Source organism: Falco punctatus (assembly GCF_963210335.1).
Source record: "Falco punctatus genome assembly, chromosome: 2".
NCBI classification, from domain to species: domain Eukaryota; kingdom Metazoa; phylum Chordata; class Aves; order Falconiformes; family Falconidae; genus Falco; species Falco punctatus.
In genome coordinates, this window is record NC_137581.1 from 77948894 (window position 1) to 77972457 (window position 23564).

The 23564-nt window shown below is 44.7% G+C and overlaps 1 protein-coding gene across 1 annotated transcript in view; it reads left to right on the forward strand.

The window, feature by feature from the left end:
• The first annotated feature begins 889 nt into the window (after positions 1-889).
• Positions 890-23564, forward strand: part of ETS2 (ETS proto-oncogene 2, transcription factor) — a 37333-nt gene continuing 14658 nt past the window's right edge. Inside the window, exon 1 of the mRNA XM_080376645.1 lies at positions 890-23076. The gene's annotated coding sequence lies outside the window, so the exon portion shown is untranslated. The remainder of the gene's footprint in view (positions 23077-23564) is intronic.

The following is a 23564-nucleotide window of genomic DNA, read 5'->3' on the forward strand; positions in this document are numbered from 1 at the left end:
ATTATAAAGGGAATTCCAGTGAAGCCATTAACAAATGAAACAAAAGTAAGTACTTTGGAAAGAAATACTCAGGGATTGTCCTCTCTGCAAAACATATAGCCCGAGTGTTGCCTTTCTGTTGAGGCCCACTTAGATATAAAGATCTTTACTTGCATTTAGTACCTCTTAAACCAATCTTAGCTTCCTTGCAGGAAGCACAGGCTAAAGCTTTAGCTAGCACACAGTTTCAATTGCTAACAGGACGTTTTTGGCAACCTTGTTCTTTCTGGGTACTAGTCATTAATGACTTCCCCCAGCTACCCTGTGTCCTGAGATAATACCCCTGTAAAAATTCATAAAATGAGTTAAATTCCTGCAGAGACCCCCAGGATAAACCCCTCAGCAACCTTAGCACAATATATGTTTGAGTGCAGGACCAGCGTGTACCCAACTGCCCGCATTTCATTTCATGGAGGGTATGCTTTTACCCCCACTAAAGTGACTTGGGAGGGAAAAACATCAAAACAAACAAAACTTTACTTAATTACACTGCATTTAAATCAGCAGTGAAGACGTACCCTTTATTTGACAGCAGACTGGAAAAGCCCTTAAGCCATGTCTTAGTACAAAATGGTTGCATTTTTTGTCCTGGAGGGGTTTTATTGCTTCATAGCAGAAGTTCTTGGCTATTTTGTGTCTCAGTTTGAAGGAACACAGTGAGCTTCATGTCTTCTGCTGTAATTGACTTTGAGGAAGTGTTAAAAGGCAAGTGCTAAATGAATTGCATTGAAAGCCTTGATTTTCCATTGAAAATAGCTCACTGTATACTGTGGATGAAAACTTATTGTATTTATGTGTCATCTAAATATCTTCATCCTTTTCATGGTATGTGATGAGGTATTACTTCACTGAACATTCTTGATTATTAGAAAAATGAAACCATGTCTCAGATTCCTGGAGACAAGTGGAGAAAATTCCTCTTCCTATAAGTGCACCCACCCTAAACCATATACAATGTTGATTGTATTTTTCTGTAGGTAGTCTGCTATACATTCCATCCACCTCATGTGAATTAAGGTCTTCAACTTTATTATGGTGGAGTCCCTGCCACTGGGATGGGACCAACAACTAATAAATGAGTACCAAGACAGATCTCCCAGTCCCTCTACCCCATAGTCTCTCATCTAAAGTGAATTTTCATGGACCACATTAGTATGATTCATGAAGGCTTCTTGAAGTGAGAGGCTGAACTACTGGACGCTTTAAGTTTTTGACTGTAAATTAACCAGCTGGCAAAAGCATCACTACAAGAAAAGAAATACATAAAAACCCATGCAGTCTACTAAGTTCACAAAGACAACGCAGCCTGCAATTGTCTTTAATACTTTTCTCCATACTTTTCCCCCTCTCTTTGTCCTGGATGTTCTGATCCACACTTTGTGAGGATCAAAACCATATAGCCCCTAGTCATGTTGTATACGACTAAAGAAACTTTATGGAGATATATATTGCAGAGCCCTCCTGAGATGGGCAAATAACAGTGTTTAGAAAGAACCATAATGAAATATATAATAAACACATTTGAGACGGGGTAAGATCAATTACATGCTCAACAGTAAAACTAATGTCACAGAAGGTTGCAAGAGCTCCAGGTAAATGTCACGGGGCAGGATGCCAAGAGCTGTGAGATTTTTAGCTGAAGAAACTAAGTTACAGTAACATCAAGGAAAAAAAAAAACAAACCAAACAACCCAAAAACCCAAAAACATTAAAGGAGACAGAGCTACACTATACAGGAGCTGTTACATTACTCATCTGTCTGAAGTACAGTGCAAAGACATATTTGCTTGTAGTTGCTGTTTCCACTTCTGGTTTTACTTATACTGGGAAACAGCTCCATCAAAGTCACTGGAATCACATATGTGCAAATACTGATTTCTCTGAGTCCAAAGTTGCATAAGATTTGGTTTAATGACAAACTTTCAAAGTTAGCTTTTAAAACTCATCCTTCCTGATGATAGCTGAGATTTCAGATGTGATGGTTACATCCAGACCTCAAAGTGTTAAGTTTCTAGTGTGAGACTAGCTATATTAAGAATGAAACTTCCTTTACCCATCATCACAGCAAGTGCATCAGGATATTGCTGCTACAACAACAACAAAGGTTCATGTGTTTTAATGTATAAAAAGAAACACTTCCTGATCAACAAGCTCTACCCATTGTGTTTCGGGTCTAATTTTTAAGTCATAATGAATATGGAGACATGCAGTAGGCACAACTGCATTCAATAAAGGGAACAATGGATAATGACAAGCTCTGACAATGACCCTGACAAACCTTGCTGCTGCGGGTTTCTTATCACCCCCATCTGGTTGGCCCACCCTTCTGCTGGAGATTGCCCCCCAGCATGGAGGTGCCAGAAGCCATGCCTCTGTGTGTCTCAGTAGCTTGCCTGCTCCAGTTCACAGCCTGCAACTGCAAACAGGCTGGTTTCCCAGGAAAGTGGGGTTATACGAAGGCTGTGAAGCAAAGCATGGTCTGACATTCCCTTCTGCTGGCACCATTTTGAGAGCAGTAACCTCTGTCAGAGGAGTAGCAGCAAAACAACCAGAAGAGGCAAGAACCTCTTAAACCACCACAGCTGTTTTCTCGGGGAGCATGCGTCAGTCTTTAATATAGCCTTCGTGTCTTGTCATTATACTTTGGTTTCACTCTAGACCTGCTGAAAACCAGCAAAATCTTTGCAGCTGACTCCAGAGGGAGCAGAAGTCAGGTCTTCACTGTGGACCGCAGGAGAAAGGAGTCTAAAACTATTGACTTTGTGCTTTTTCCCTGCCTTCTTTCCCACAGCTGAACAGAAGCACCTTTCATGCTTGCTTGTGATCTTAAAGTGAGTAGCAGTGACCATAGGAGCTTAGGCAAGTGAGCTTAGAAAGGCTTTGTGGTCAGCTTTTGAAAGTCTGGTGAGCACTCACTTCAGCGCGAACAGCAGCCAGCTGGTTCTGGGCTCTCCTAATCTGGTATTTGCAGTGCTCCTCACCGCCAGATGACATTTTAGGCCTTGGATGGTTTCACTCCTTTTGCTTGGTTTGGTTTCAAGTTTACATATAAACAGCCACTACATGAGATGCCAACAAACTTTGACTCAATTCCTCATCAGAAAACAATTTTGTACTCCCACACCAATCCCACAAATGCTTCTGACTCTCTAATAAAGCAGCATTAAAAATATGTTCCCTGTCAAGAGCTAGGGCTAAGATCTGGTCAGCACCAGAGGACCCCTTCTGAAACGAGAGGGTACAGAAAGACCCTGAACCACCGCTTCTTCAATGAAGTGCCCACTGTTGCTGCTATCTTCTCTTGAGACATCACCTCTTAGTAGCCTTATGGGGCACGTGAAACCTCAGTGACATGCTACCATGAAACACCTGCCATTCTGCCTTTTCCAAACCCACAAATTAATTCTTACACTAAAGAACTAGTCAGAGACCTATGAGCATTACCACATACTTGATTGGTACAAATGTAATTATGGCTGAGGTAGAGCTGATCTAAAAATAAAGCTGTGACTTAAAACTACAGGAGATTTCATACCAGGAAATAACTGGTCCTGAGCACCTGGGACCAGTTCAGGCAGCTGATCGTTTTCAGACCCTAGTAGCTACGATGGAGGGCTTGCTGTAGGGATACTGGAAGGAAGTCCAGACTCATTTCTCAGCTCCGTCAGGCAGACAGCCAAGTTGCTTAACCTCCTTGCCTCAGTTTCCCATCTAGACACAGCACACTGCTTTCTGCCTCTCACAGCTCCAGCCTTTACGTAGCCATGTAAAGGCAGATGTAAGCCTGCTCTGCTGGAGCTCAGTGCTGCCCGCAGCCTGTGCAGTCATGTCACTGTGGCATAGCTGGGGAGCTGTGACCTTTCTTAGGCTTCATTGTTTACAGCTCTTCTGGGTCTATTTCTCCTCATATGTTTATGCAGCATGTAGGACATGGCAACAAAAATTTCCAGTGGGACTCTCCAGTTAACAATACCCTGCAGAACAATGTGTGCCCAAACAGGCCCAACAGGATGACCCTGTAGGGAGGTATTCGGAGGCTGAGGGACAGGGATGCCCAGTGTTTTATCCACCCAGCACAGCTGGCGAGAGGCTGGCCACAGCAGTGCTCCCGCACTATGGATGCTGCCCGATGCTGCCTGACGCAGGAGGGACCAGCCCTCCGCCACACCAGGGAGTTACTTCAGCTGAAAAAAAAAACCCGGAATCCGCCTTTCAGAGTTTATCTGTGAGGCATCCTAAGGAAAGTTAAGACATAGAAGTGTCAGGTCACAGCTCAAGATGAAGTGTGTTGAAGCTACTAGAGAGCGAGGCAGATCTTCCTTGAGGACTACGTGAATCCAGTTAGCAAAGACCTTCTGTCTGTTGCGCAAGGCAACCTGCTCATTTTGACGAAAACACATTTTAGTCCTCCCACCCCTGCCCAAGGAACAGGTCCACCAGGAGATATGACAAGGGATAATTTTGAATGGGGAAAGCAGTGATGAGCTCCATTTGGCAAAGATGCAGCCCAGAGAAGGCATGCATCCATATCACAGGCTTCAGCCAGAGGTGTAGGATTTTCATTTTCTCTGCAGAAATTATAACCTTTCACACCAGTTTGAGCCAATCTGATTCTGATAGGTTTATTTTGCTCTGACTTCATCTGGCTTTGTCTGAGCAGCTCTAGCCCCAGCTCGAGAAAGTCAGTTTCTCCTCCTACCCCTTTGAATTTTCTTGCTGTAAAGAAGGAACCCAGGCAAAAACAGCAGCTGGACTGGGAAAGGAGGAGTGGGGAACTGGAACTGGTTTCTCCTGTGATGCACAGAAACCATGTGAATTACTTTAATAACCTGACTGGTTTACCTGATGGGAGGGGGAACACTGATTTTCTAAAACCTAGTGCTCACTTCAGCAGCACATATTACTGGTTGTGAACAGAGTCTGTGATTCTCAGAGATTCCAGGAGTATCAAGTCTTTGCCCTCCCCAGAGCCCCAATTCCCTGTTAACCCAGAGCAATGTCCCAGATACTTTCCCTGTCCCTGGAGGCGCAGCGCTGCAGCAGAAGTGGGGAGGTGGGGCAGGAGATCAGCTGCTAAATCTCCTGTGTTTCTTCAGGAGAAGAGAGATGGAGGCATTCAGAGAATGCCACTGACAACAAACACCAGGAGCTTTCCAAGCTGTCTTTACACATATGACAGACAAACAAACAAGAAAGGCATTCAGACATTCCCTCCGTGTTTTACAGAGGACCTTAACACCAACACTAATAATTCCCAGAGGTTTTCACAGGGAAAAAAAAAAGCATGAGTTTTGCCTATGATCTAAACATCAAACTGCAGATCAGGCTACATCTGTGCACCTCAATAGCTAAAGTCTTTCCGGCCCAGGAGGCTGAAAAGCTTGCCCTGTCCAGATGTTTCCACATGACGCTATCAGTCGTTCACAGAGCTAGTCCCTTGAGAAGATGTCAAAATACTCAATAAAGTTTAGAGGTAGCAGAATCGCACCACAACCACACACCCCCCCACGCCAGGCAGCATTCCCAGCCCTGGCCGGGGAAGCACTCATACCAGCAGCTTAACACCTTGGGTTAGGAAACAAAGAAGAATAACAGTCTAAATTGAAACCGAAGGAAGCTAGGCAGAAAACAATTATCAAAACTGGAATTTGGCCAGGACTGCCTGGATGAATAGTCCTCCTCTCGCACTCACACATAAAAAAATGCCTTGAGATAGTTATGAATGATGAGCAGTGAAGATCTCAATTTTCCATCCCATCTGAAAGGCTGCAGAGTCCTATTAGGGCTTTGATGGGACAGGGTTTCATTAATGGTTGAGAGAAAGAGTGTCAACGACTTAATCACCAAACTGCTTCCTGCAGCACCCCTGGTCTCTGTGATGAAATCTCACCAATTATTGATTAGTCTCAGCCCTGTTGAGCATGCAAGATCAGATAAGGTCACAGCCTGAAGTGATTCATTGGTAACCTGGAAAAAAGGCTTCATGCAAGTAGCAACATTCATTAGCTACACTACTTAATGGAAAATATGCATTTTAGAGGGAAAGAAAAAACATTGCCAGGATTACTGTTCTATATCCAGTTACACATAGCTAAGCATGAATGAGCACTTACACAGTTTTAAAAATTGTTTCCATTTCAGAAAAAAAAAAAAAAAACACCAAACCATGCTAAAATCTCTGTCTCGGCTTGTATGGAAGATCTGAAAGATGTGTTCCACTAATACTATAGCACTAGAAGAGGGTCTCCATTTTTTTCTCAGACTCAAACAGTATTTAAGAAATTCATTTATCACAAGTACATGTAGTAAATTTCATCACATCACCCAGGTGTTTACATAAGAAGTATTTCTTTCAAAAGCATCACATACTACTTACACTGACTCATCCATCTACCCGTCCTTTTTCATTTGTGTGTTGTCTTCTTCCAGATTACAAACAACAAAGGACTGTGGTGTTGATTAGAAAATTCCCACTTAAAATTTTATTTCCCCCCAACACAATATTCACCAGCTATCATAATAAAAAAGATTGTCTCATTGAAAGTTATTTGGTGACAATCAAAACAAGTGAAACACAACAAAAAGTATGATGAACTGCATCAGCCAGCAGTAATATAACAGCATTTTAGTACAGTACAGCTTGTATGTATCCCAACGAGGAGATATGCTAAGAATGTTTACAAATACAGAGATGTGAATGCTCAGGGTGGAGCATTATTTGTATTTAGTGGCACACGGAGGAATTCTCCAGAGGTTACAGTTTTGCCGTGGCAGATGTCCTTCACTGCATCACCGGGGAAAGACTCTCTTGAAACAGGTAATTTTCTCCATTATGTATCACTCCCAGTCTATGTTGGCCTGTCATCCCCAGGGCTGTACTTTTAATAATGAAGAGGCAGTGAAGCAGTCATATTGCTCTGCTGGAGTGATGGCACTTCCTAGTTTAAGGATGATTCCTTCGGATTAAGACAGAGTCCATCTTCTACCACAGCTGCAGCCCCTTTGTACTTCTGGAAGAACATAAAGGGTCTGTAAAGCTGACTGCTTTGCTACCTGGAAATTCTTCTGCCATATAGGGTATCTAGCACAGTGCTAAACACACGTAGCATATCTGTGCCATTGTTTTTGCAATTGCAGAATATCCCTATTTTCTCAGGAAAAGATGTATGGACAAGGGAACCTGTATCTAGGCAACTTCTCAGAGCCTTTTTGCAGACCACTGTTCCCCAGCTTTCTTCCAGGAGTTGAATTCCCTCTCTGGGCAAGTTGCATACACAGGAATATCATCCTTTCACTATTATCCTTCCTGCTGAGGCTCCATGGAGCTCTGGGGATGAATGTGAATCTCCTTGACTGTCAGCACCTCAGAGCACCCTTTCTGCTGTCAGTGGCAAGGGAAACCGAACTGCTTGTTTTATCCAAGCTTCTTTCCACACTGTGATGGAGAAATCTACATCCTAAGGACGACCTCCATGGTCCATGGCATGCTGGGAGTCTACTGAGTATCATGGTCTTTCCCTGTGCTGACTCGTGAGCTGCCATACTGAACAGGGAGCATACTGTGGACAGCATCATACTTTGTTTCTTAGCAGGTTTAACTCATGAAGAGGCAAGAACTTCAACTGAAAAAATATTAACTCTTTCTTTTCTTTGTTGTGTAAGTGATGTGAAAAAAATCTGAAGTAAAACTGAGTGAAGATTCCTTTATCTGAAGAGCTGAGCATGTCCTGCCCGAGGCCATCAAGACTGTAATGGAGAAAAATAAAAATTAGCAATACATTTAGACTTCATCCACAGGGCCAGACCTTCAATAGGCATGGACTGGCCAAATTCAGTGAGAATAGGTTGACTCATCCATCTTGAGTACATAATGTAGAAGATGATAAAACCTTGCTTTAATTTTAGACCTCTGCATTTCTGTATATTTTGGTACCTCTGCACCCCTGAGACCCTACTCCCATTTGTAATGAAATAATTTATTTCCACAAACTTGGACTTGCTTCCTTCTTTTCTTTTTTTGGGGGAAAGGTGGTCCTCTCCCAGCTCAGCTAGCAAGCTCTAGGGTGCACCTGCAATCCCCTGCTCTGTCCCAAAGAGAACCTCCCACTCACTCAGGAGTCAGCAGAGGAGCAGAGGGCTCAGACTCCCTTGCTGGCTCAGCAGATGGCTATTTATGTGCCAATACCATATGTGGGAACATTTCAGCCCCAGCAAGCGGAAATTTCGGTGGACTCTGTGGGGTGAACGCATGCTTCCTGTGAAAATCAATATGCTTTACAGCCCAGACAGAGTTGCAGTCTGTCAAACCAGCGAGTGCAGGCATAGCTGCTCACCAGCACCGTTCTTGTTCTCCTCTAATAATGGAGAAAGTTGAACCCAGATTCATGGAGTGCATCTTTGCTACAGCAATAATTACTAATGAGTGCCAACTTCTCCTTTAAAATGAACAGGAGAGCAGCAGAGAGGCACAAGTGAGCAGTGCTTTGCAAGAAACACTGCACAACAGTGCGAGGAGACAGGTTTCAGAGATGCACGGCCCCATAAAAGCAGAGGCGAGACACCCTCCCCTCTCCCTGCCATCCCACAGCCCCCACTTCTGCGGGGAGCTGGGAAAAGCCTTGCTGGGACTGGGGCCAGGAGAAGCCTACCGTCAGCCTCCCACGTACATTCAGGAGGGGAACCAAGAGGCCACTGTGCAGGGAGCGAGGCCAGGAGGAGGAGGAGGAGGGCAGCTGCCCATGGCGGGCAGCGGGCAGGGAGGCAACCCACTGCCCACTGCGGGAAGGATGCTTCTGCACGCTGCCGGGGCAGCTGTGTGGCCCGAAACACCCTCCCCCCGGGCCAGCCCCATGTGTCTCAGAGCCACGGCCGTAAACGGTGTTACCAGCAAAAGCCATTTCTGTAAGCCATAAAATGACCACATTAAATAGAAAGGAAGTTAAACCATTATTCCCGTTGCTCAAAGTATGGGCTGCCAACATCAAAAGGCCTGATAATTAAAAATACAGTAATGTTTCTCAAGTGCTTTCCACTCCTATTTCCTCTTTTGAGCTGTCCAATTGGTGTTTTATGACACATCATTTTATCAGCTTCTAAAAATACCTCCAAACTGGTTAGGAACTGTCCCCCACATACAGGACACTGAATTGTTCTGATGGCTTTGAAAGCACAGAGCCTGCTTTGGCAAAGCCATGGGGCAGGGAGATGGGCTGGGTGTCCTGTTAAGGTCCCACCAATGCTGCTTTGTTCATATGGCCAACATTAAGCATGTGAAACTTCCATGCAAGTTACAGTTGTAGACTGCGTCATCGAAATGGGATTTGAGGAAAAAACCTCAACAGAACAGAGACATAGGAAAAACACAGAAAGCAATTATCCAAGTTCTGGAAAATGCGTGTGTGCTCCTGGGAACAAAATTTGGCAGTATCCTCTTAACTTTCCTGGGATATAAGCACAAAAGCTAAGCTCTAGTAATAAATTACTTAACCGAGCTTTCAATTAATAATTGAACCGACCTATCTTGTATAATGATATCTAGTTCCAGAAACACAACATTTTTTAAAAAGAAAGCAAAAATCTGTGTAAAATTATGACTGTTATACAGCACGCTCACCTTCCACACAGCGCAGCGAGTACACATCCTAGCCTCTACGCCTGACCATACAGAACAAATTCACCAGTCCATGTTGCAGCCTGTTGGGTCAGCTGCAGAGAGAAATGAAAAGCTAGAAGCACAAAAGACATTAGGCAGCATGTGTACCACAGCTACCCATCCTCCATGAAGACTTTCAGGTCACCCCCAAAACCTCAGCCTGTGGAGACCCCCTCCATCCCCAGGCTGGGACTGCAAGAGGAGGTGTTGGTGCCACCACAGCCCTCAGAAGTCCCCAGCCCTTTCCCTGAAGGGTGCCCGATTGATATTTGTTGGTATCATGACACATTTTTTCAGCAACCGAATTGGGAAAGATGCTGATAGTATCACCCATCACCACCTGATGATAACGCTGAGTAAGAGACCCAGCCACTGCCCTGCGAGGCTGAGAGCAGCCTCTCCTCCATCAGGGCTGGCTTGCTTGGACACCTTCTCATTTACATCCCTCTCTGAGTCACCCGCCTTACCCCTAGTAGAGGCAGGGTGCTCACACCAGGCTGGAGGGCTGCCCTATCTGGGCCATCTACCTGGAAGCAAAGAGCCAGCAGGCTGGGCTGGGGACTAGTGAGCCCCTTCACCAGCCCCAGCCAAAGCTGGGGAGAAGGGAGGGAAGGCTGGGTCTGTTTTCTCCATGCTAGCTGATCTCCTCTTGATTTCTCCCACACGTGGCGTGCTTGCTCCAGCCGCAGCCTGCAAACGAGTGCGCGGTGACGGGGAGGTGAGTTTTCCGAGCGTGGGTGTTATATTCCCTCACACCTTCCTGAAATAATATTATCAACAGGGAGCTTGCTAAGGGAGGCGTGGAGCCCGTGGGTAGCCTGCCGTGCTGCAGCTTGTATGCAGCCATACGGACAAGCACCGGCAGCAGCGCGTGGAAGAGCAGGGTGTGAAAGAAAGACTGTTACTCTCTGAGTGGCAGTGTCCCAACCACACAAATTAAGGATTATAAATAAAAATTATGAAAGCCAAGAGAGGGAAATGTTTTAATAGGTTCAGGATTCATGTGGACATCCTAAATTTACCATGGTCTAAACCAATCCATTGGGTTGCACATCATTTACCAGTTCATATGATCTCTGAAAATTTGGGGGGAAAAAATGGATTTCATACCTGCACCACCTCACCTAATTCATATTTACAAAATTAAATACCAGGCTGATGTTCTGTCCATCTCTGCCTAGAAGATTAGCAATTATTCCACATTTTCAAGAAGCCGTATTACAAATAGTCAGTTCTAACTAATTGCTTTAATTATTCAACCCCTGATTTAAATGCGAGTTTTTCAGCATACTGCTGGTGACTTAAATAATTGTAATTATGTACAGGTCACGTTCCAGATATATAATCTTTATAAATGATAGACAGATGAGTAAGGATAGGAATCCAGATCACCAAATACAAGTTCATCCCCCAATTAAAGAACTGTGTGCATCCCAAATTTAAATGCTGCATAATAATTATTTCTATAAATAATAGTATCTAGAGAAGGAGCTGATGACAGAGCTGTATCCCAATAATTAGGAATGACTCCAACTTTGTTTACTATTCTCTAGAGATGCATGCCTATTGATTTTGTTTTTAAATGACCAAATCCAAACACCTCAGAGTATGCTTTCAAATATTCAAACTGTCTGATCAAATATCTGCTCCTTAGAAGTACCACCATCTCTCAGAGACGTCATTTCCAGGGCTGAAGCAGTTTGTTGCCCCAATAAGAGAACCAAAACATCAGCCAACAGCACAATACATCAACAACATTTCTCAGAGCTCTTCTCTTAATTATTGGTTCACCAAAAGCCACTTCTGGCATATTTTAACTTGAGAAAGTAGTTACATATGCTCTATTTATACGTGAAACATACAGACCATAATTCATTAAGGTGCATTGAACTGATATTTAAAATCTGGTGAACTAATTCAAATGTTTTGCTATTTTGATCATGTTTTTATAAGGAAATAAGTGATCATGTTATTTTTGAGGTGACTGTCTGTTTTCCTTTAATAAATTTTGACCCCCTAGCCAATTGCAGTCATGTTTGGCAGAAGACAGGAGGTCTCAAATGAATTACATTCCTACTGAAAACAAGCAACTGGGTAGAGGAGAGGGCCCATGTCAGTATCCTCAGTGAAAGAGAAACCTTGTGAAGCTTGAATTAATCTGGAATTCACCAGGGAGAGACATAGGAAAACAGGCTTCATTTAAGTATTGCTAGGCTTTAAACCAGTATCCCACAGAGAAGCAATAGGAGACATAATTCTTTGAATGGACATTTCTCTTCCCTGTGAATGGCTGCAATCTTTTCTCTGTCTCCTCCGTCTTCAATCCTTCCCCATGCAAGCTGCACTGAAAATGCTGCCACTAAAGTCATCCCTGTGGTTTGTCACTTCAACACCTTTTCCCCCAAGGCTTTACATCACATTTGCCGCAGGCTTTCAGCCCTTACCAGAGACATGATTCATGACACTTGGTCCTTCCTACATACCTTCTTTTGTACCTTCTCAATGGTCCCACAACCCCCACTGCACTTCAGACCAGCATGACTCTGCTGCTTCTTCCACCTGAAAAATGCAAAGCAGCTGGTTATCCACTGGGTTTCTTCTGGAGGGCACAGAAAACATGTTTTAAATAATGGAGTTAGAGAGCAAGCTGGTACCCTGTACAAATTAATTCACTTCTCCTTCTGTAAACCTTGACTCAAAACCTGCCACTTAGGCATTACAAAGTACAAGATATTCTCGCACTCCCTTGCCTTCTTTAAACTAGATGGCAGGTCTTTGGAAAAGGAACGAATGGCTTTGCTTGTACAATACCTGACCTTAACTAAGAGCCTCACAGAGTCCCTGGGAGCAAAAGCAAGCATGAAGATCGAGACCCAGAGCATGAAAACAAACACAGATCGTAATTGGTAATTTGACCTTTGCAATTTATAAGGAAGATTAGGGTTAAGAGCTTAACAAAGTTTGTTCTTGAATTTACTGTTTAGAAAAGATGTCAAAAAGATAATGGGGAAAGATTTACCGAAGACAAAATATGTGCAGGTCCCAAGTTCCACACTGCTAGGCACACATACTTAAATCACTTAAGATCATCACCTGCATGATTAGTATCCCAGATATCAGAAAACAGAATATATCTCCTATTCCACCACTACTGGGTATGGAGAGTACTCTCCATAATGAACATATGTAATATACTGTCCATATTGAAATACTGGAAACATGGGAAGCCAGTGACATTTAGTTAGGGAACACTGAAATCCAGAAGACTGCCACAGCAGGGAGAGGAGTGTGGAAGGTACTCTGCCACTCTTCCCACTGGGGCTTTTAGCGTGAGGTCCCCAAGTCACTTACAGGCTTGGCACATTAGGAAAAAAAAAAAAAAAAGGAAAAGGAGACATACATGATCTTCCTGAAATAAGATATATGATTCACTTTCTAGGGATAGATAGATGCACATTTTCCATGCCTGCTCACTCGTTCCTGGTAAGATTTGGCAAACCTAAGTAAGTATCAATAGCAGTGGCCATTTGCCAAATAGGTTCCCAAATGAAACTGCCTACTCACTAAATAGAGTTTGAATAGCCTTCAGACAGTCATGACTTTCAGTCACTATTGATCTCATTTGGACAGGAATGGGTCCATTTGGCATCTCCCTGAGAAGCCTTGGAGTCACCTAGCCTCACCACTTGTAGGCTTGGCAGCAGATGTAAGGCTGATCCTAGCAATTCTGCTCTTCAGGCAACACTGAAACAGCAACACAGGTTGCTCTCCCATCTCACCAAATATCCCCGCAAGACAGCTGGCTCAGACAGAGCCTAAATAGTGCTGAGAAACCACCCAGTAGAAGTAAATATTGCACTTTACCAAAGCAACAAGTAGTACTGTGAGCAGGAGAACAAATGATGCCTGGCTCCCATGACTTGTGTCAAAGGGTGCCTTATCACATCCCTAATAAGATACAAACTCTTATCTCAAGCCTAGTAAGGTGTGAGCTCTGATCAAAGGTTCTTGTTAATAGCATTTATTTCTTGTGTGGTTCTCTGAAAACAAATATATATGAGCTCATGTTTCTGCCTTTATCTCCACGGGGGCACTAGCTCTGGTGTCTTATCTACTCTACTGCCTCTTATTTCTAAGATGCCTAAGAACTTTATTTCCCTCAGACCATGAGATCCTTCCTAGCTTTGGTTAAAGTTGACCAAAGGGTTTGAAAGTTGTTTGGGGGAAACAGGAAGCCAGAAGAAAAAAATGGCTGAAGTGACTCCGTGACTCTCATTTCCTTAAGCTAAATCCAAGCTAAAACACATCCTTGCAGAGAAAGCATGAACCTGCATAACAAATACTTGATAAACAAACATTTTCTTTAGGGACATGTTCCTTTCAAGGGAAGAGGAGGGCATACATGCAGAGGTGGGAGAAGGAAATATCCCAGAAAAACCAAACCCCTTTAGGTGTTTTCAATATCTGTGAAAACAGCAAAAAGGAGTGAAGTGTGCTCATTTAAAAGCTCTTCACCTCTTCCTCTGTAGCTAAACTCTCCATTGGACCATGTAACAACACAGGATACAAAGACTTAAAGAAATAAGGGAAGCTTTTATTGTCAAAATGTCTGATGTGGGAAGCAGATGCATTATTTATAATTTATGGGACATTTTATACACAATCCTTAACCTTCTTTTTTCACAATAGGAGACACTGCTAATACTTAAATGCTGGCCCTTGTGAGTCAGAGTCCACCAAATCCCTTTTGGGAAGCATCTCCACAGCACTGCCCCAAACGTGTTTGGTGTTCGGGAGCTGCCGGCAACAAGCAGCAAAAGCTCAACCAGCCTGAGCAGGGCTGCAAGCTGCAAAAACACTGGGAAGGGACAGAAGGTCCAAGTGCAGGGAAAGGGTGTTTAAAGATCATTGCCAAACTTAAAACTCCAGCACACTCTGGGTGTGTGTTCCCAGAAACGTCAAGTTACTGTGAGAGCACAGAAGGAATTTAAAGAAGGTGAGATCAAAATCCCTATCTTTTAAAATCTGTTCAATTTGTTTCCTGCATGGCCAAAGCACATGTTCTCTTGAGATAAGCACTCCACACAACAGTTTGTCCTGGGTTTATTTAGGAACATTAAAAGCAATACAGGTTCTGCTCAAAGGAACCCAATGGAAATCAGCAGAGCTCGGCCAAGCAGCACCTGAGAGCATATTGCTTCCAAAGTTCAGTCTCTGCATGTGGGCAGAGTTAAAGCTGTGATGTGGGTAGCAATCACTGAATGACATTGATAAAAAAGCGAATGAATGATTACCGTAAAGGTCACAGCAGAATATATATGCTCATTTGAAGACATGTGGGCAAGTATCAGGCATTTTTATAAATCAGACATGTTAAGAAAAACAGTTTGTACTGAGACAAAGGAAAGAGATTGCACTGGGAAATAAAAAGAAATCATGTGGACAATTTTTTTCTCCCCTAATTAAAAGTTTTTTAATGCTGGGAAAAGGCACAAAAGCAACAAATTCCTATGGCTGCTTATCTGCCCAAGACCAGAGAGCAATCCACTTCACACCTGCGAGCAAGTAGTGACTCCAGAAATCTCAATGCTGTTAGCAGCACCAGCTCCTCAGCTATGGAAACACTCATCTGTATGAATAAAAGAGGCACATCTGGCTGACAGAGGGGAATTCATGCTGCTGGGGAAAAAGCTACATGGAGATTTGTGTGGAAATGAACTGCCTACAGTGCTCTCCCACAAGATGAAGCCTTTGCTTGATGTGTCCAGAGCTCCACCAAAACCCACTGTTTGTTAAAAAGACAATTTAAAATAAAAACATGTTTAAAAAAAAAAAAAAAAGCCACGAGCAAAAAGAACTCAAGGGTTTGATCAATCATGGCTAGTTTTTGCTTTGTTTTGAGTTGTTGTTTTTTTTCCAAAATACAATTCACAAAGGTTTTTTTGTGACTGATGTTCCTGTGGGGGGAAAAAACCCAGTGCCTAAGCTCCAGAAGATTGTCATGGGCTAAGAAAATTATTTGGCCCCTTGTTTTATGTCAGCCCAGCACAGGCTATCCCCCTCAGAGGGTTCGCCAGCCAGTGACAACACAGAGGTGGTGGTTTCAGTGTCACCAAGCGTTGCAGAATGCTTGCAGCATCTGAGCTTCGTGCAAGGCCAGAGGGCCACAGTTGCACAGGACAGGGTCATGTGGCCACACGAGTGGCCATGTCACATCCCACAGGAATGTCTGTTTTGCTGGGGACATTGCTAGCAGTGCAAGGGGACCACAGTGCCCCAGGGTTTCTGCCACTAACAAAGCTTCACATGGGGTGAAGCAAGACTTATGGTTTGGCCCCAGTTTGACACTGGTCTGGGATATCAGCTTTCCTGATACCCTATAATCCAGTTCCCCCGAAAAGCTAAGTATTTCAAACTCCAAATATAGAATCTGCTTACCAGGGTTGATCAACACAACTAAGCTCACTTCTTGCTTTGCTAATAATATTCTTACAAACAGTATTATTTTCAAGATCCCTGGTATATGGCATATGTCACATGTTCTCCAGAAGTATTAGACATACCCCCACCTATCCCTTCCATATTTCTCCCTCATTTGCTGTTATGACAAAGATATTCTTTAATGAATCTTAATGACTCATCTCAAATGTTTTTTTTTTTTTGCATTCTGATAAGCACTAGACAGGATGACTAATAGACTACATGCAACACCTAGACAACATGAGCAATTCAGTGTTTGCTTAAACCATATTAGATACTGATAACAGATATAGGCATTGCACCTGCTTCATTGTGGGGAGAAAAAAAAAAAAAAAAAAGAAAGGAAAATAAAAGAAAGAAAGAAAAGAAACCAGGACAGATAAAGCAACTGCCGCATGTATTTGTATAAAGCAAATTTATCTTGTCAGTATTCCAAAGAACGTATGTTGTGGCTGCTATAAAGTTTCCCTCTCTTGTAAAAATGACTAATTTGACATTATGCCCCTGGGGAAGTAAAAGCAAAAAGACAGCCAACTTGGCTAAGATGGAGCAGTACTTCACAGAGAAGATGTCTATGAATCAAAGATAGTTTGCCAACTTTACCCATGTATGCACCAGTGGACACGGCACTGTATACATCCATTTACAGCTGAAGCTGGCATCGCCTTTCCTTTTCCTACTTCTGTGAGATTGCAGTTAAATTCCTTGAGGTAGGAAGGCCTCAACAGTCTTCCAACAGAAGAGCAGGCCAATGAAATGGGATATAGGTCTTGCATAGACATTATTTGAGTCAGCATCACTCAACAGATGATTTTTTGCTCTGGATGCTTCAGGCTGAGAGCCTCAACACAGTGGGATGAATGATCCTGAGTACTGCAGTCTACACCTGAATTTTTCATTAAGTCAGGAAGAGGCCAGCAACCTCACTCTTAGTACTGGAAAATGCATGTTCCATAGGTCCCAACATGTAGCACCTGCCGGGCTGCGCATTAATTTCAAAATATTGTGTAAACAAAGATATTCTTCTTATTCACTGACCACAATGAGACTCACCGCTGCTCTTTACGTAAGGTTCTGTATATTCACTAAACACACGGTCAGAGGGCTACATGGATGAAATCATAGTATTTTCTTGCCAGAAAGAAACAAGCAATTAGTTATGACTCTGTGCTCACTTTCTGTGCCACAAGTTCTGCCACCACCCAGTGATTGGTTTGTACTGCCCGCTACACAAATGTAAGTCAGTAGGATTTAAAAGCAAACTGGGAATTTTCTCTGAAAGGTAAGGGATGAGAATGAAGGAGGTTGAGACGGTAATAGAAAACACAAAAGATTAACAAACTCTATTATGCCAGGGCTTGAGCACTCACACACAGGAGTTTGAGTATGAAAAAAATTATCTTGTCATTGTTCCAAAAATATACCCAGTGCTCACACAGGCAGTTCCCACATACAGAAGTACAAGAGCAGCAGCATCAAGCAAGGCTTCCTAGCAATGGGCTCTCCCATTCTGCGGTGTAAACATAATTATCAATATACCTAGGGCTAATGTAAAATTTTAAATAGTCGTGACAACTTACCAAGTGTCATCATACAACTTTTACAGCCAGAAAAGAATGATGCAAAATTCCCATATTTTTTGGTGATGGGGGAGAAGAGGGGAAGAGTCCATTGCAAGATGAAGTACTGCTCTTACTGGTAGGAGAAGCATGCCGCTGCCCACACAGGTGGGAGAGCAAATGTGGTGATGAAGGGCATAGCACAGTGATTAGTGACTTGAACAGGAGAATCATAAGCCTGTACACAAGCAAGCTAATTCTTAAATGAAACCAGTGCATGAAATGCAGAGAATAAAAGAAAAAGCTCTGCTGCTAAAGGAAGCTCAAGTGTAGGTTTTTTGAACACAGTCATCGAAAAGCTGTTATTAAACTCTGCTGTTTCTGAATACACTTGGCCTTAAAATATTAACATGTGCTTTTTATTTTATGCCTCAGACTGCCTGAAATGAATTAAATATGCCCAAAATTGTATGAACAAGTCCTTAAGCACTAGCTAGTTTAACGACTAATCTTCTGCTTTAGTATGAAAGGTAAAGGCTTAGGCTTTCCAATCATGTGAGACACCATCCTACAGTTCATGTGTTAGGCATCTCTCCTGTCTGCTGGCAACATTATTTGAGGCATGCCTGTAATATTTTCACTTAATTAAAAAATCAGAAGCATAAGGATTTCAAATCTTTATACATTACAGAGCTTTTGGTTTACTTGATTTCCTTCAGTTTTATGAAGGTGAAATGTAGCGCTTTATGGGCAAAATGTAGCAATTTCTGTTACTGCTCAAACATGCCAACAGAACTTTGACATAGTATTTTTTTCTCCACAGTAATTATTCATGTTGGTTTGCATGTGCTCAGAATAATGACACGCACATGAATAACTTGCCATACTTTGTGACTCACCGAGATGCCTTCACAGAAATGATCTTGGTCACACTTTGTGCACCAAACACCATGGGGAGAACTTTTTGGTGGGCACAGTCAGCAGTGTTATATTTTAATAGAAAAGAATATATGTCTGAGTGAAAGGTCATTTGATACCCCACTTTTCCCAACCCTGTATAAATATTTTGGTTTAGTTGTGTTTGAATGGTGGAGTCAACGGGTTTCATCCTTTGTTTCAATCATAATAGCGTCTGGTTTGAAGTTGCTATTTCAAACTGAGAAAGCTGGGACTTTATTCTTCAAAGATGTTATTTCCTGAGACCCTTTACACTGTGAACTTATAGATGGTCACTACTGGAGCTTCATTGTTAATTGTCTTTTAGGGGCAAAAATATACAGCCTTTTCTTTCAAATTCAGGATGACTCTGTTTATGTTGCTGAAGGCAAATGAACAGCGAGGTATCCCCACTACTGCAGGGATGCGAGGGGGAGCGGGAGGGGGTGCGGGCCTATGAGCCATACAGCACCCCTGAGTGCCCACCAGACACCCGTGGGGCTCCCACAGCAAGAGCTGCTCCAGCCCAGCACAGCCAAGCTGCTCCCCACAGCAGCAGCAGGAAGAGCAGAAGGAGGAGGAGGAACGACACATGCACCCCAAACATACTCAGGGAGAGTAGCTGAGCCACCATGCAGATGATTTCACAATGCATACTTTGACAGCACGACAGGGTTTCCACTCCTGTGTGTCCTCTCCCATGGCGCAAGAGAAATTCTGGAGGGCTAAGTCACAGCTGCTCTGGAGCACTGGCTGCAATGCAGCTCTTCCACATACCTGCCACCTCGCATTCCCTCTCTATGCTTTAAACCTCTACATTTTTAGGATCTTATTCCCTCTCTTTGTCAGCCCCAGTGAGAATATGGTGTGCAGATGCTGAGTGAAGCCCTTCCCTGGGATGCCCTGACCATCATGCTGCTCTTCTCCGCGTCTTTGCCAATGAACTCACAAATCAGCATTGCAGCTGCTCAGATCAGATTATCCCCTCAGACAACCATCCATTGCTTTCAGAGCAAAATGTCATGTACTTACATACTTAAAAAAAATATCTAACAAGTTCCTTAATTCACTACAAGAAGGTAACTCTCCAGCATATTTCTGAGACACCATTGCAAAGAAAGGCAATTTAAAAAAAACAGAAACAACCCCTTAACACTCACTTGCAGCATGGGCCCTCTTTCAAACAAGAAAGTTATGAGCAAGGATTGAAAAAAATTCTTATCTATCTGGACTGTCACAGAATCCCAGTACAAGAACTTTGCAGCAATTTGTTCTACAGTCTTTATCCCTTTTCTTTTCCCTTTCTAGTCACTTCACTCTTGAGTACTACAGCTGGTTGTCCCTCACTTCTGAAAAAAAAAAAAAAAAAAGAAAAAAAAGAAGTACCAGTAGGTCTGCAACAACAAGAACAACAAAATCTCAAAAGTTTGCAGCATGGTGCTGGTACTGTGATTATTCTTCAGTTTATACAGAACTCCCCCTTTTGCCTCTATGCACACCAACACACACATGCATAAAAGCACAGGTAAGAAGCTAAAGGAATTGTATGCTGAAGAAATTGCGAGGATGGACAATTCCCAGAATAGAACAAAACACACAGATACACTACAGAAGCAAAACAAAACCAAGTCTACTTTTTCTTTGACTCTAGCTTAAAGATGTTACCGTTTGAAAATGAGCAGTGCAGAGGGATCACAGAATGATAAACTTGGGCTGGAGAGGGGTGCTGCAGGTCTCTGTTCTGACCTTCTGCAGGGGCTGCTTGGGGCTTTGGCCAGTCAAGATCAGAGACTCTCCACGGAGGAAGCTTTCACTCACACTGGGAACATTTATTTCCAAATAACCTGTTGGCATTTCCCCTGCTGCCACTGTGCACCTCCAGAGGAGTGTGGCTCTTTCTTTGCTGTAAGCTCCCATTAAACACTTGAAAATAGCAACGAGATTCCCCATTAGCCTGCGCTTCTCCAAACTAATGAAACCCAGCTCCCTCAGCCCCTCCTCATGCATCATGTGCTCCAGCCCACTAAGCATGTACCGCTTCTAATGGAGCAATAGTGTATTTTTATACTAACAATAAGTATTATTTAATGAAATTAAATAATCTTATGTAAAAAGAATTACTCTAAAAATAAGAAATTTTAATAGAGCAAAATATGGCCAGCTTAATAATTTTGCTCTGGATCCCAGACCATTAGTTTCGCAAGAAATAAATAACTCCCAGCCTTTCATCTTATCTTTTTGACAGATGTTTCCCCTATATAAAGGGTGGCAGAATTGTTTTTGTGAGTGTTATAATTAAAATTGCTGTGCAGCTGACATACAGTTTTTAATGGTTTCCCTTAGGATTATAACAGATGTTGTCTTATTAGATCAGGAGTCTCCTAAAGTAAGAAATGTCATTGGCATAATGAAGACACTTCTTCCAGTCTCTCAAAGTAGACTGTCACAATTTGCCTGGTAACATTTGACCCTAAGGAATGAAATATATCCCACGTTTCTAAGGAGAAAGTTTTCTGAAGAGTTGGAAAGAAATACTAGAGCATCTTACTCTGGTGTAACGTGGTCCAGCTTCTGCTATGGCCAGAAATAGCTGGAAAATATAGGAGGAAGCCCTGACAACTGCATCACGAACAGCCAAAGAAACTATGGCTCTTTAATGGCAAGAATGATCACAGCTTAGGCACATGGTAAAGTGTCAGCTGAAATCTGGTGAGGAACTGAGAGGTAGCAGTTATTGGGCTCCTATTATAACAAAAGTTACAACCACATGACACAACTGTTAATTTGAAATGGGAGTTAGTTTAAATAAAGCAAGGTGTAATAGCAAGCCTAAAGAACAACTTTTTAAGTGCAGTTTAGATCTCTGGTGTTCACTGAAAATCTAGAGAAGTCAAGAGTGGAAGCAGCAAGAAACTGTGGCTCCAGCTTTCTTTCTGCTTATGGCTGGGCGATTCACCGCTACCAAGGACTGCATCTGCCAGCTGTGCAGTGGGTGCTGCGGGACACAGCCTGCTGTCAGGTCCCCTGGGTGCCCACAGCAGGATGGCTGCCGGATGGACACGCTGCGGCTTCTTCCCAGCCAGGGCATGCAGGGTACACAGACGGGTCTCACACCAAGACACCGCCAGGACACCCCTCCAACGCACAGCCAGGCCGGGGAGCTGGGAAGCCCCCACAGATCCCACCGGTGAAGCGCACCCAATGTGTTGTAACACCACATAAAATCAGCCAGTTGTAGGTAATGTGGCAACAGGGGAAAGTTAGGTGGCCCCGAGGAGTGCGGAGCAGAGGAAGAAAAGCAACCCATGCCTCCTGTCTGCCAGCCCACTGAGGCTCTCCAAGCCCTCAGGGGGAGCTCACTTTGACAAAATAAATTTAACAGTGAGTTTACTTTATAGTTTGGTAGAGTCGAGCTCCTTGCAACCTTCCAAGGGCTACCAGAGTTTTTTCAAGGTCAGAGCAAGCCAATACTTGCTTTACTGGCTGCGGGGCTTGGATCTGCAATTCATGGGATGAGACAGTTGGTACAGCTTTCACGTTGCACCTAGCTCAAGTGAAGAACTCCTCAAAACATCCACAGAAGATGCAACATGACATAATTGCTGAATTTCCACTGCAGCAAGTGTCATATGCGACTTACGAAAACAGACTGTTTACACAGATACCTGGATCTTATGGGTTAATACTCTTAATCTTATCTACCTCGAGGACAGGTATTAATTAAAAATAAGCATGGAGAACATCCAGCCTGAATTAGCTCCTGCATAGCCAGAGGAAAAAAAAAAAATGTATCTGTCTCTGGACGAGCAGTTTCAGGCTTTCCCTCTCCCCACGCCCGGCAGCACCAGGCCGGCAGCCGGCGTCGTGGCCGGGGGGTCGGCCCGGCCGTGGGGCAGCCCCCGCGGGCCGAGGGAGCCTCGGCCGGTATCGGCGCAGCCGGCAGCGTGGCCACCGCCGCCGTAGCGACGGCGACGACGACGACGACGACGACGACAACAACCGGGCCCGTGGCGGCGAGAGGGGCCGGGCTTGCGGGGAGGCGGGACCCGCCGCCTCCCCCCCCCCCCCGCTGAAGAGCGCTTGCGAGGGCGGGCGGCGCGGCACAGCGCGGCTCGGCTCGGCGCGGCGCGGGCTGGCGGCGGCAGCGGCTCGGTCGGCAGCGCCCACGTACCCGCCGCCGGGCAGCAGCCTTCCCTCCCGCCCCCCGCCCCCCTTCCTCTTCCTCCGGGACTCTCCGCTGGGATCAGCCCGTCGCCGCTGTTGTTGTTGGCCGGTGCTGCCACATCGAGGATATCTTGGCTCCCGGAGAGGCAGCGGCGCCTCTTTTTTTGGACTCTGCGTGTGGTGCCGGTGCCGCCGCCGCCGGGGAGGGACGCGGAGGAGCGGGCGAGCACCGGGCTCGGGAGCCAGGTGAGGCGGGGGCGGAGGCGGCGAGGGGGCCGGCTGGCCGCTGCGCACCGACCCGCGCTGCCGGCGGGTCTCCGGGGCGGCCCGGGGAAGCCGAGCGTGACCCTCAGCCCCCCGCGGGCGGGGACGCGGCCGGGCCCCCTGAGCGACCCCCGCCGGGGGCGATGGCCGGGGCGCGGGCGCAGGGGGCGGCGGAGCGGAGCCCGCGGGGCCGAGCCGGGGGCGGGAGGGCCGCGCTCGCCGCGGCGGCGGACGGGGATGGCTCGGCAGGCGGCTGCGCGCCCGGGAGGAAGGGGTTAATGGGCAGCGCGCGCTCTGGGTTTGGTTAGTACTTTAAAGGGACTTCAAAATTGTTGGGCTGTGTGATCTCCCCATCTGAATTTCATGTGGGCGAGTGTGTCGTATGTGCCGGAGCCACCCCGGTCTCGGCTGGCTCGCCCCTCGGTACTTGGCCGGCTGCGCGGGGGAGCGGCGCGCCGGAGGCAGGCGCT